Here is a 10,204-nt window from a genome sequence, read left to right as displayed (position 1 = left end):
ATGCTGTTGTGACAGTGATGTACAGTCTTGTTGGTATATGTATGATTTCTATACATTTTACGTCAGATAGAAACTTTGGTTGTAAGATTTAGATAATTATTTAATAAAAGCTAGATATTTTAAATGAGAATAAGAAAGAAAAGTATTTCTTTGTGCCCCCCTCTCTCGGTTAATGCCCTACCTGGCCCCCCTGGCAAAACTTTCCTAGATCCGCCCCTGCAACGTTACCAGCTGTCAGCTACATAGAAAAGGATCCTGGTGTTATTTGTCTCTCAGAAACAGTTCATAACTTCCCTTCAACTCATTCATGTCACCTAAAAGGTAAACCTGTTTCTCCATCACCTGTTCAGCTCTGATGATTCAGTAAGGACATCTCCTGGTTTCATCTTCTTGTTTCCCTCTCACCAGATATCCAAACCGATATCATGACCAGCAGCTTTACAGCTGTGGCTCCAGCAAACATCAGCTGATACTAGAAATTAATATTAAATAAATTCTAACAACAGCTGATCAAGCTTAAACGTGCTGCTGTTGTTTAGCGCGACATCTGCTGGTTTCCTCTTTCTGACGCAAAGTGGGCGATAAACAAACGAGAGAAAAGCCGATCAGCTGATCATTGATCAGTTTCATGATTGAAGTAGCAACAGGAGAGGGAGGGGGGGAGAATGAGAGGAGAAGAGGCAGCTGTGCAGCGTAACGACAGAATAACTCCAGCTTTGTGCCTTTTTTTCATTATAGCGAAAGTCCGGGGACAAACTGTGTTTCTTCTCAGCTCAATACGAAACGCGTAATATTTTCTCTGAATGAGGGACCATTCCATTTTTTTAAGGAGTCGTTGGCAACTCTACTAACTAACCTTATGAATAAAATACCCAGCTGTATAAAAACTCCGTCAAGCTGGCTAGAACGCAGTATGAGTTATTGCAACTGAGGGTAAAAAGTCAGCACAACGAAAATAAACTCCACCTAAACTTGGTTTATATCTGACCCAGATAGACTGCAGGTCATAACTTCTTACCTGAAGTTCAGTTCACCTGACACTCGGACTGGCGGCTGCCTCGGGGCTCTCCTCCTGCCTCCCCTTCCCTCATCCACCTGCTGGCCTCTGTGGAAGCCCCGCCATAGCCAGCACCAAACAACTGAGTTATTTTTACACATCGACCTGCATCTGGCCAATCCACCACCTCTCATTGTTTATGCCGTTACAAAAAAATAAATAAAAAATAAGTCACCGGGCATATGCCTGGCATGCCCGATGGCCAGTCCAGCTATGTTAACCTGCAACCAAATCTGCAGCTCCATACAGCAATGTTATGACTTAGATTATATCTTATAACTCATAACGCATTACCGTCCCCTGGCTCACAGCTCAGTGGACATTTAGATGAGAAAATATATATTTGACACATTTAAGGAAAATACTAATAAAATAAAATAAAAATTAATAAATGTTCCCTTTTGCTTTTCCTTTTTGCTCTATAAAATAATTGTTCAAAATTCTGAAAAACTGCTGTTCACAAACGCTGAACTTAACTTGCACTTTGTTCTCTCCCTGTTAAATACGGCAGCTGGCCCTTTAGTTACTAGAACACTTTGCAACAGACTGCACACAAACAGTTTCTGTGTTTGCTGATGTTTGTTGAGCTGATAAAAATGTTGCATCGGAGAAAAAAAAAACGTATTTCCTTAACGTTCACTCCTCTTGGGCAGGGCTAGCTAAATGCTAAAGTATCACACAACTTACAGACACCTGCACTCATTCCAGCACACTCTGATCCCCGAGTATAAACGCTATAAATTATACTGCTAACGAGCCTGTATTGAAAGTGTAATGAGTAGAAAGTACAGATATTTGTCCAGAATATGTAGGGAGTAAAAAAAAAAAAAGTTGTTAGGAAAAAAAATACTCAAAGTATAGATACCTGAAAGTTATACTTGAGCACAGAAACAAAGTTTTTGTACTTCATTAATTCTCACCTCTGACATTATGCTAACACAGACCTGAATGCTCCAGAGCAGCAGCTTCCCAAAACCTCTGCTTTTTTAAGGTGGTCACACTTGCTGATGATCATTAAATCGACTCCATGTGATTAGCGGGGCCTGGCTGCTACTTACCATCTTAATTCCTGTGGAAGCAGTTAAGGTGTACTTAGCTTTCTTTTTCATGACTGTACATGTGGACTCCCTTCAGCAGTACTGCTGGTGGGTGCATGATGTGGACAGCTACTGGCAGCAGCCGAGCAAACAAGCTGTAATGTTGCTTTCAGTGCACTGCATTCAAAGCACACACTTCATGGCACCCATTCAGCGCTGCTTGAGCGAACAAGACTCACGTCATATTCTTCAGTTGCAGACTCTGTTTGTTCAGTTAACCTTTCTCTGAAAACATGAATGAGTTCAATGCACAGCACTGGCTTCAAGGCATGGCGTGATAAATGGGTTTGTTGATAGCTCTGAATGCTCCCCTAATACACACAAATTCTTGCAGGGCCACAGGTGACCTCATTTGATTTACAGTACATGTTCCCTGATGAAATGCATGCATTTATGTGCATTTTCTTCCAAACTGAAGCTGGGTTGGAGCAGCGTTTACTCCAGTAGAGTTCTTAGTGCACAGCAGGAAATCTATTGGGCAATTTGTGGACTTCAGTATTGGCTTTTTGTATTTTTTTCACATGGTTATTTAAAGTAGTTCAGTAAAATGAATAATTTATTTGCAGGGATATGGAGGAAAGCACACTGCACTGCTCGAAATTACAGGAAATAATATCCTATTTTGAAATATGAGTCATACGATTGGAATCATCACTTTAAAATCGAACAATTACTCAGCTTCAAATTTGACACATAGATGATTCACTGCTTTCATAATGCAGGCTTCCTTTATACATCCGAATTTTCTCCAAGGTGCATAAATAATTTCTAAAAGTTTTCTTTTCAAATAATTTTTTTTGTTTGTTTTGAATTTGAATTTGATAAAATCCAATTTTCATCTTTCCCTTTGTCAATCCAGTTTTTAATCTTTTGTCGGTTTTTTCATTGTCCCGATTTTAGCTGCAGTGCCATAATCTGATCATAGAGAGAACAAATGATTTCAGAAGATAAGTTGCTGAAACAGACAAAGGCAGAAAAAAACAAAACATATTCAAGATTAAAAAGCCTTGCGTGGTAATAATACAACCAAGACTTCAGCTTGTAGCTTTGCAAAAGAGACAAATTCATGTTTTTATCAATAATGTAACATAACTTTTCCATCGTCCACAATAAAATACTGCAAAACTATAAAATAAATATAGAGATCCCTTCATGCTGCTCCCAGTGTCTCCATGCATGAGTGTATACAATTCCTACTATGCACTTGCAAACCAACCACAGTTCAAGTTGTGTACGGTGTAATGTGCGCACACATCAGTGCGCACACACAGACATCCAGTAGGACCAGGGCAGGGGTTAAAAATGGCTCAGAGCGACTTTCATCTGAGGTAACCGTTTCCCTGTGGACTTCTTGCCCTTTTGCAGCCAGCATAATTTCTCTGAGAGAAGAAACTCACAGCACCATTATTTTCATGTTCCACGCAGGAGACAGAGAGCTTCAGGAAGTAAATGGCTTGACACAGCTGGTATCTTCTGGTCTGAGTTGGGGGTAGGCTAATCAATACCACCGAAGGAGATCAATCCCGCTGTGTATCTCTGAGTGGTTTTCATGCTGCGTGTATTTGTGTGTGTAATTTTGCAGGTGGTCATGGTGTTGTAGCTGTTATAAGACCTAATGAGAGACCACCTGACAACAAAGCTTAGGGTCTGCATACTGCCCAAGCAGTTTTTAGTTTTTTTTATTGTGTGCACCATGGATTCGTACGCGGGGGAATGTGAATGTGTGTTACATCGGTTTGTGTTTGCATGTGTGAGTGTGAGAGCTGTACCCAGGTGCACCGCCTGAAGGTTGGTGGGGTGAGCAGAGAATTTGTGTATCCGTGTGTCTCAGTGTGTCTGAAAAGATGACAGGGTACATCAGGGGGATTTTTTTCCCAAAACCCCAGAAGAAGGAGGTCAAATTCAAAATACAGAGTGTGAAGGAAAAAAACGAAGAAAAAGAAAACAAAGAAAGAATAAAAAAAAATGCAGACTGGGGGCATTTTTATGCAAATACTGATCAGTAGAACTGACACTGGAATTTTTACCAAAATTTGTTCAATCACTAGAAAGAATAATCTGTACTGAATATTGCAGGGAGAGAACAAAAACATATAATCAGTATGTTTCTTTGTTTTAGTTTTTCTAATTCACATGGTCATAAGCTTCTCATGCTGTCATTTCTGTGTCAGTTTCCCTCTTCTTAAACCCACAGTCGTGGGTTTTTCCATTGTTTTCAAGACGTGGACTACATTTATGATTTTGAAAAGCGAAGATAATGAGATGCTGCACAAACATAAAGATACAGAGAGAAGGGAGACACCTGCAAGGCCGATTGCCTGCCCTGCTCCATTATTCTGTTTAGCCCCCTGGTGACTGGGCGTGTGTGTGGTTGTGAATGAGCTTGTAAAATAACGGGAGAACACACATGCGCACACACATGCACGTGCATCCTGCAGCTTTACAAAAACATACACTCTTGCAACCATGTGCAGACACAATGGTGTCTGAATATTTCTCAACACTCGGGCCTTGAGGACAGCAGGATAAATCATGTGTGCAGATATTTGGGTCTCAGGCCATCTGAATAAGCAATCAGCGAAAGCTGTGGGTGACGTGTGAACATGCATGTGTCCGTTTTTGCTTTGGCTTCAGTTATATTTGTGGAAATTTATGAACTGAAAGGCTAACCATGTGTTTTTTCTCAAGAAAAAGTCTGAGCGCTCGTGGTTGGTGTCATTTCTGCCCAAATACATGATAATAAGTAGTGTAATAAAATGCAACATGAAACTGTGGGCCAAATATTCAAAATGATGTATGATTTTATAAAAATACATGAACTGAAACTTCAGCTTTTATTTCAAAAAATTCGCTGCCCTCCCCAGGCAGTAAGCTCTCATTTAGTCCAGATTTTACTTTGTGATATAACATGCGTTTCAAATCTGTCTCAATTAATTAAACCGGCTTATTATCATTTTGCCCCAATGCTTCATCCTGATAAATGGTCAGTCCTCAATGCTAATTTATGTGTCTTTTTTTAAAGATGGATTTAAATGAGGAAATCAGACATGAAAATTATCCCTGATGGATGACGCCTTTTGAGCTTTGATCATGGAGCCATTTGCTCCTTTCATTAAACTGGCCTGCTTTCATCTGTCTTGACATAAACACCAAACAACTAAACAAGTTCTGAAAAATGAGACCTCAAGTCAGATTAATGATGTGGAAGTCACACATTGTTTATAGAGGCCATCAATTAGAAAAAAAAAAGTTATTATTATTATTACTAAATACTTTAAAGGCGGTAAACAGTAAGACACATTATACATGTTAATTTGATTGCTGATACAAATTTAACCTTAAAATGTTCCAGTGAAACAGGAGGTGTTAGCTTTATCCTTATGTAGCTCATTCAATTTAAAGCAGTTAAATCCAGTTTTTCCAGTTTCATTGTTCAGACAATATCAACATAATCATGGGCAGACAGAATTTTAGATTGAACAACAATCTTAACGACTAGAAGAAAGGACACATTTGTTTCTGCTTCGGTTTTCATGACAGGCGTTCCCCATAGCTCTTAAAGCAAGTCAAGTATCCAGCCAGAATCTCAGTATTGTCTAAACCCAGCTTTACTGTATCAGAATGTTCATTTTTTTATTCAAATATTAATTAAACATAAAAAAATCAACAGTCAGCACTGACCTTGTTGACCGTTTTTAAGGACAGTGGGGCATTTAAATGTGTTTCGGACACCCTTCGCTCCCCACCCTTCGCTCGGCCTGGGTGGGTCTGACTGCGGGGTGCCAAAAGTGGTGTCTGTGGCCAGTGATGTGAATTGACATGCTGTTTAAAAATGGATCAGTCTAAATTATTCAGTCTGTTATTTTAGCATCAGCATTCAATGATGATGTCTCGTTGTCACGGAAACATAGTCCCATGATCCCGAGCCCACAGCTGAGTCCCCTCTGGAGGAGGGGAGAGAAAGAGATGCCCTGTAGCAGTCTCATCATTTCAACAGAAACCGAGAAGAAAACAAATAGTGTAACTATGGTGTCAGTGCCTATATGGAAAAAAAATGTCTTTTCTAGAGAGTAAAAGACTATTTATATGTGCCCACTGGCAGCACAGTGCTAGTAAGGCTGACAGAAAATGGTATAAAATATTATGTGGTGTATAGCGTGAGCCACATGTAGAGGAAACACAATACCTGCCTGAAACTGATGAATACATGCAGGTGCGTCTCTGCCTCTGGCTTTTTTCCTCCTTCAGTCTCTCTCATTTAGAGCACACAACACACAGGATGGGTCCCAGGCTGCACTGGTCAAACTTTATGGATCTCCAGCGAGACATGAACACATGGAACAGTCATCTAGTTTCCAGCTGCTAGTGTGGAGCTTTTCTCAACCTCTCGCTAGGATCCTCTCTGTCTCTGCTGCATCTGGCAGCTGGCACTTCGTGCACTGGACATTTCTCAGCGAGGAAGAAATTGTAATAATTGTCAGCAAGCTCTGCATGTGTCTTCGCGCCTAAAAGTCTAAAAGTGCTTTTGTGTGTGTACAGTAAATATTTCTTTGTGTTCGGTTAGGCTGAGAAATTGCTCAGAGAACAGCTGGGGATTCAGACACTGATTCTGTCTTCCTCCTACAGTAAATGCTGGGATTTACACTCTGCCCAAAGCCCAGACACACAGCACTTTTGTGCCAAGAAGAACATGCATATGCATGCAATCATAAGCACATATTCACACAAAGGACTCTCCAACTTCCAAAGCTTGCATCACACTTTTCAGGTGATTTCATCATCTGTTAGTCATTTTTTATCCTAAGCTTTTCACCTTAAACAAACAACCATAATACGCACATTGATTTCAGAAAAAGGAAAAAGTGAGGAGCACAGTCTCTCGTGTAGAAATTGGTTTCTGTTCGAGCAGCTTTTGTTACCTGCTGTTTCAATCTGTTTCTGTTTCACTCAGCAGCATTTTAACAAGTCATACTCAAACCGTCCTCAAACAAGCGTGCAGTATTAGAGGATACTGAAGCACAAAGAGAGGGTGTGACAGCTTTCCTAAATAACACAGACAATTTACTTTAGCTGATGCATAAGCTAATGTTGTGTTCACCATTACCCCCTCCCCCCAAAAAAGAAGACACCTCTGATAACAGGTCACATTTACACAAAATAAATATTTCACTCGTCATTTGAGATGCCACAAAGCACAAAACTTAAAACCAGTTGGAATATGTTAATTCCCGCTGCAGCCATTTGGAGACACGCAGCCTGCTGTCTTCACAGTGTGAATCCAAATCCCACCATCCCAATCCAGCTTTCATCCCTGACTGTCAGCAGATGAGAGCTTCGTACACCTCTAGCAACTCACCCGGTGTGTGTATTTTTGTATGTTTGTGTGTACCCACCGAGGAGCTTGCTGTGCAAGCATATTCACAGCCAGAATTTCTGACAAGCCTAATGAATCTCCAGAGACCCACTACCTGCTAGCTCTCTCTTGTTCTGTCTTGTCTCCATTGTTCTCTCGCTTAGTTTTCTACCTTCTTGCACCCCCCACCCCTCCTTCCTCTTGCTGTTTGTCTGCTTAAACTGGCGCTGCCTCTCTTGCTGCAGCCGGTTCTGCCTCCATCAGCTAACAAGCTCCCTTCTTCTCTTCTGAGTGTCCACCTTATACTCTCCTCATTGACTCCCACAGAAGTAAATGGCCCAAGAGAGACCTTGATGTTGATGGGGGTGTGACAAATTGCTGAATTTCTCTCTCGTCATTGCCGAATGCGATTCAAACTTCTGCCATGTGTGAGAGGGAACCTCCTTCTAGAAAAGCTTTTAATTATAAGTACCAGTGGTTTATTAGTCATGCCTCAGCTCAGCTTGTCTGCCTAAAATCCATTACCTATGCCTGAGGAGGCCTTGTTAGTTCACAATTGATTGCATAATTACACAGCATTATGATACATTGGCCTCATCGTGTGGTAATCACAGTAATTAGGGAAATAATGTCTACATGAGGTCTACATGGGCAAGGAGGCAGAAGATCCATGACTGTGGAGAACAAAAGAACCCAATCCAGTTGCTCCAACATCCACCTTAAATGTCCCTCAAAGCACAAACACGAATGTGCATACATGTATATTTACATAGACTGCTCCAAAATGTCAGTCAGGAAGTTGTGACAGCGTTGCTGATCTGTTGTCTCACTCAAACTGAGGGGAAGTGAGCGCACACAGAGCATGAGTAATGAAACGCTTCACACTCATTTGGCTTTTGCACTTCAAATGAGATTGGCACAGTGCAGCATCTAAAACACAACCATTAGATCTATAATGACTCCGCAGCCTACTCCCCATGGACTGACTACTCGCGCAGACACACACACACACACAGAACCCTTCCAACCCCCAAATAGTCTATGCATTATGCATCCCACCCATCTGCCACTTTGTGAGCACTCTATCCCAAGGGGAAGAGATGGGAGGAGAAGAGAGGGAGGCACTCACAGCTGGATAGAGGAAAGAGACCGGGCTTTTCCACCCTCTCACCCTCTCTCTCATATCTCCGTCAGGATATGAGCTGCTGGAATGTGAGGGGCTCACCTGTGTTTGGGCTACAGACAGGTATGAGCATATGGCTCGGGTGTGTGAGTGATTTATAGATGCCCATGTCTTTTCTCTCTGTACGTGTGTGTGTTGATGGAGGTTAGTGTCTACCACTCGATGATGTGCACGGCCCAGCAGTAGGTGTAAGCTGTGTGTAAACCACAAGACTCAACATATCTGAGAAGCTTCAGTGTTACACATTTATATTCATGTGTGGAAACCCATCAAAGAAACTTGGATGCGTGTGGGTGTGTGTGAGACAGGGAGAGAGATGAGTGATATGCTTGTGTGTATATGTGTGTAACGGGATCAAAGTAGTAGAACAATTATCACTATGATTAGATTCACAGGCTTTAAAATTTCCCAGTTTTTGGAAGCGCTGCGCTGGTGTGCACAAAAGCGTGTCTCTTTATCCTGAAATGATTGCTCAAGAATCACAAGGCCTCTGCTTTTTTAAGTCAATGCGAGCTGGCAAACCGACTGACAAAACAAGTTTAGCTGCAGAGCGAGCTGGAGGCGAGAGAGAGGCAGTTTAAATAGCGCGTCTTTGTCTCGCAGCTGCCAAACATTCACCCTGGCCCAAACCAAACTGCAACCCCATGATCCTCATCTGCCCTATTACATCCCTCAGCTGTTTCCTCTTCACTGCTCTGCGTGTGCAAATGTGCGTGTTTTTGCCCAGAGAAAATAGAGGCTTCATTGTCACCGCGTCGTCTGATGCAGCTGTGTGGCTTCAGATGTTTTTACACAAAGGATGAAATGATAGATGAGTGAAAGGAAGAGAGAAAATGATGAAGAAAACAGAAAAAAGAATGTGTGAATTTGACAAAACTCTCTTGTTTGTTTATCTGAGGTTTATCCATGACATCTTTCTTACTCCATTTGTGGCAAGAAAAAAAATGAAAAATCACTAGAACAGGCTCGTGTCCCAGCGGAGCAGGAAAACATTTGATAACACGAGTGTTTAGAAAGTCCATATTTCGAACGCCAGTGTTTGTTTTGATCTAAAATTAATCTGGGCTAAAATGCTGATATATTGATTTGAGCTTTAATGAACACAAACTAAGCAGCAGCAGTAGTTGAGGAAATATTTACATCCCTAAGAACTTATAACTTGGTTTAAAAATATCTTTGCCATCTAAGAGTGGCATCCACAGACTTGTAATATGAAATTCATGCTATCTATTAGCGTGCTTATGCATTTTAGGACATTATTTCATTCCACATATTATATTCCCACCAGTAATTTTATTAGTTACAGTATTAGTTACAGTAGGGGGTTGGAAGATACAAAAAGGTGCTCGAAACATCCCTCAGAGATTTTGGTCCATATTTACACGATAGAGTCACACAGTTGCTGCAGATTCGTCAGCTGCACATCTGTAATAGGAATCTCTCATTACACCACATTCAAAAAGTGCTCTATTGCATAGAGATCCAGGAACTGTGTAGGCTGTTTGAGTTCAGTT

The sequence above is a fragment of the Maylandia zebra genome, linkage group LG12 (assembly GCF_041146795.1).
Source record: "Maylandia zebra isolate NMK-2024a linkage group LG12, Mzebra_GT3a, whole genome shotgun sequence".
Taxonomy (NCBI): Eukaryota; Metazoa; Chordata; class Actinopteri; order Cichliformes; family Cichlidae; genus Maylandia; species Maylandia zebra.
This window is presented reverse-complemented; position numbering follows the sequence as displayed.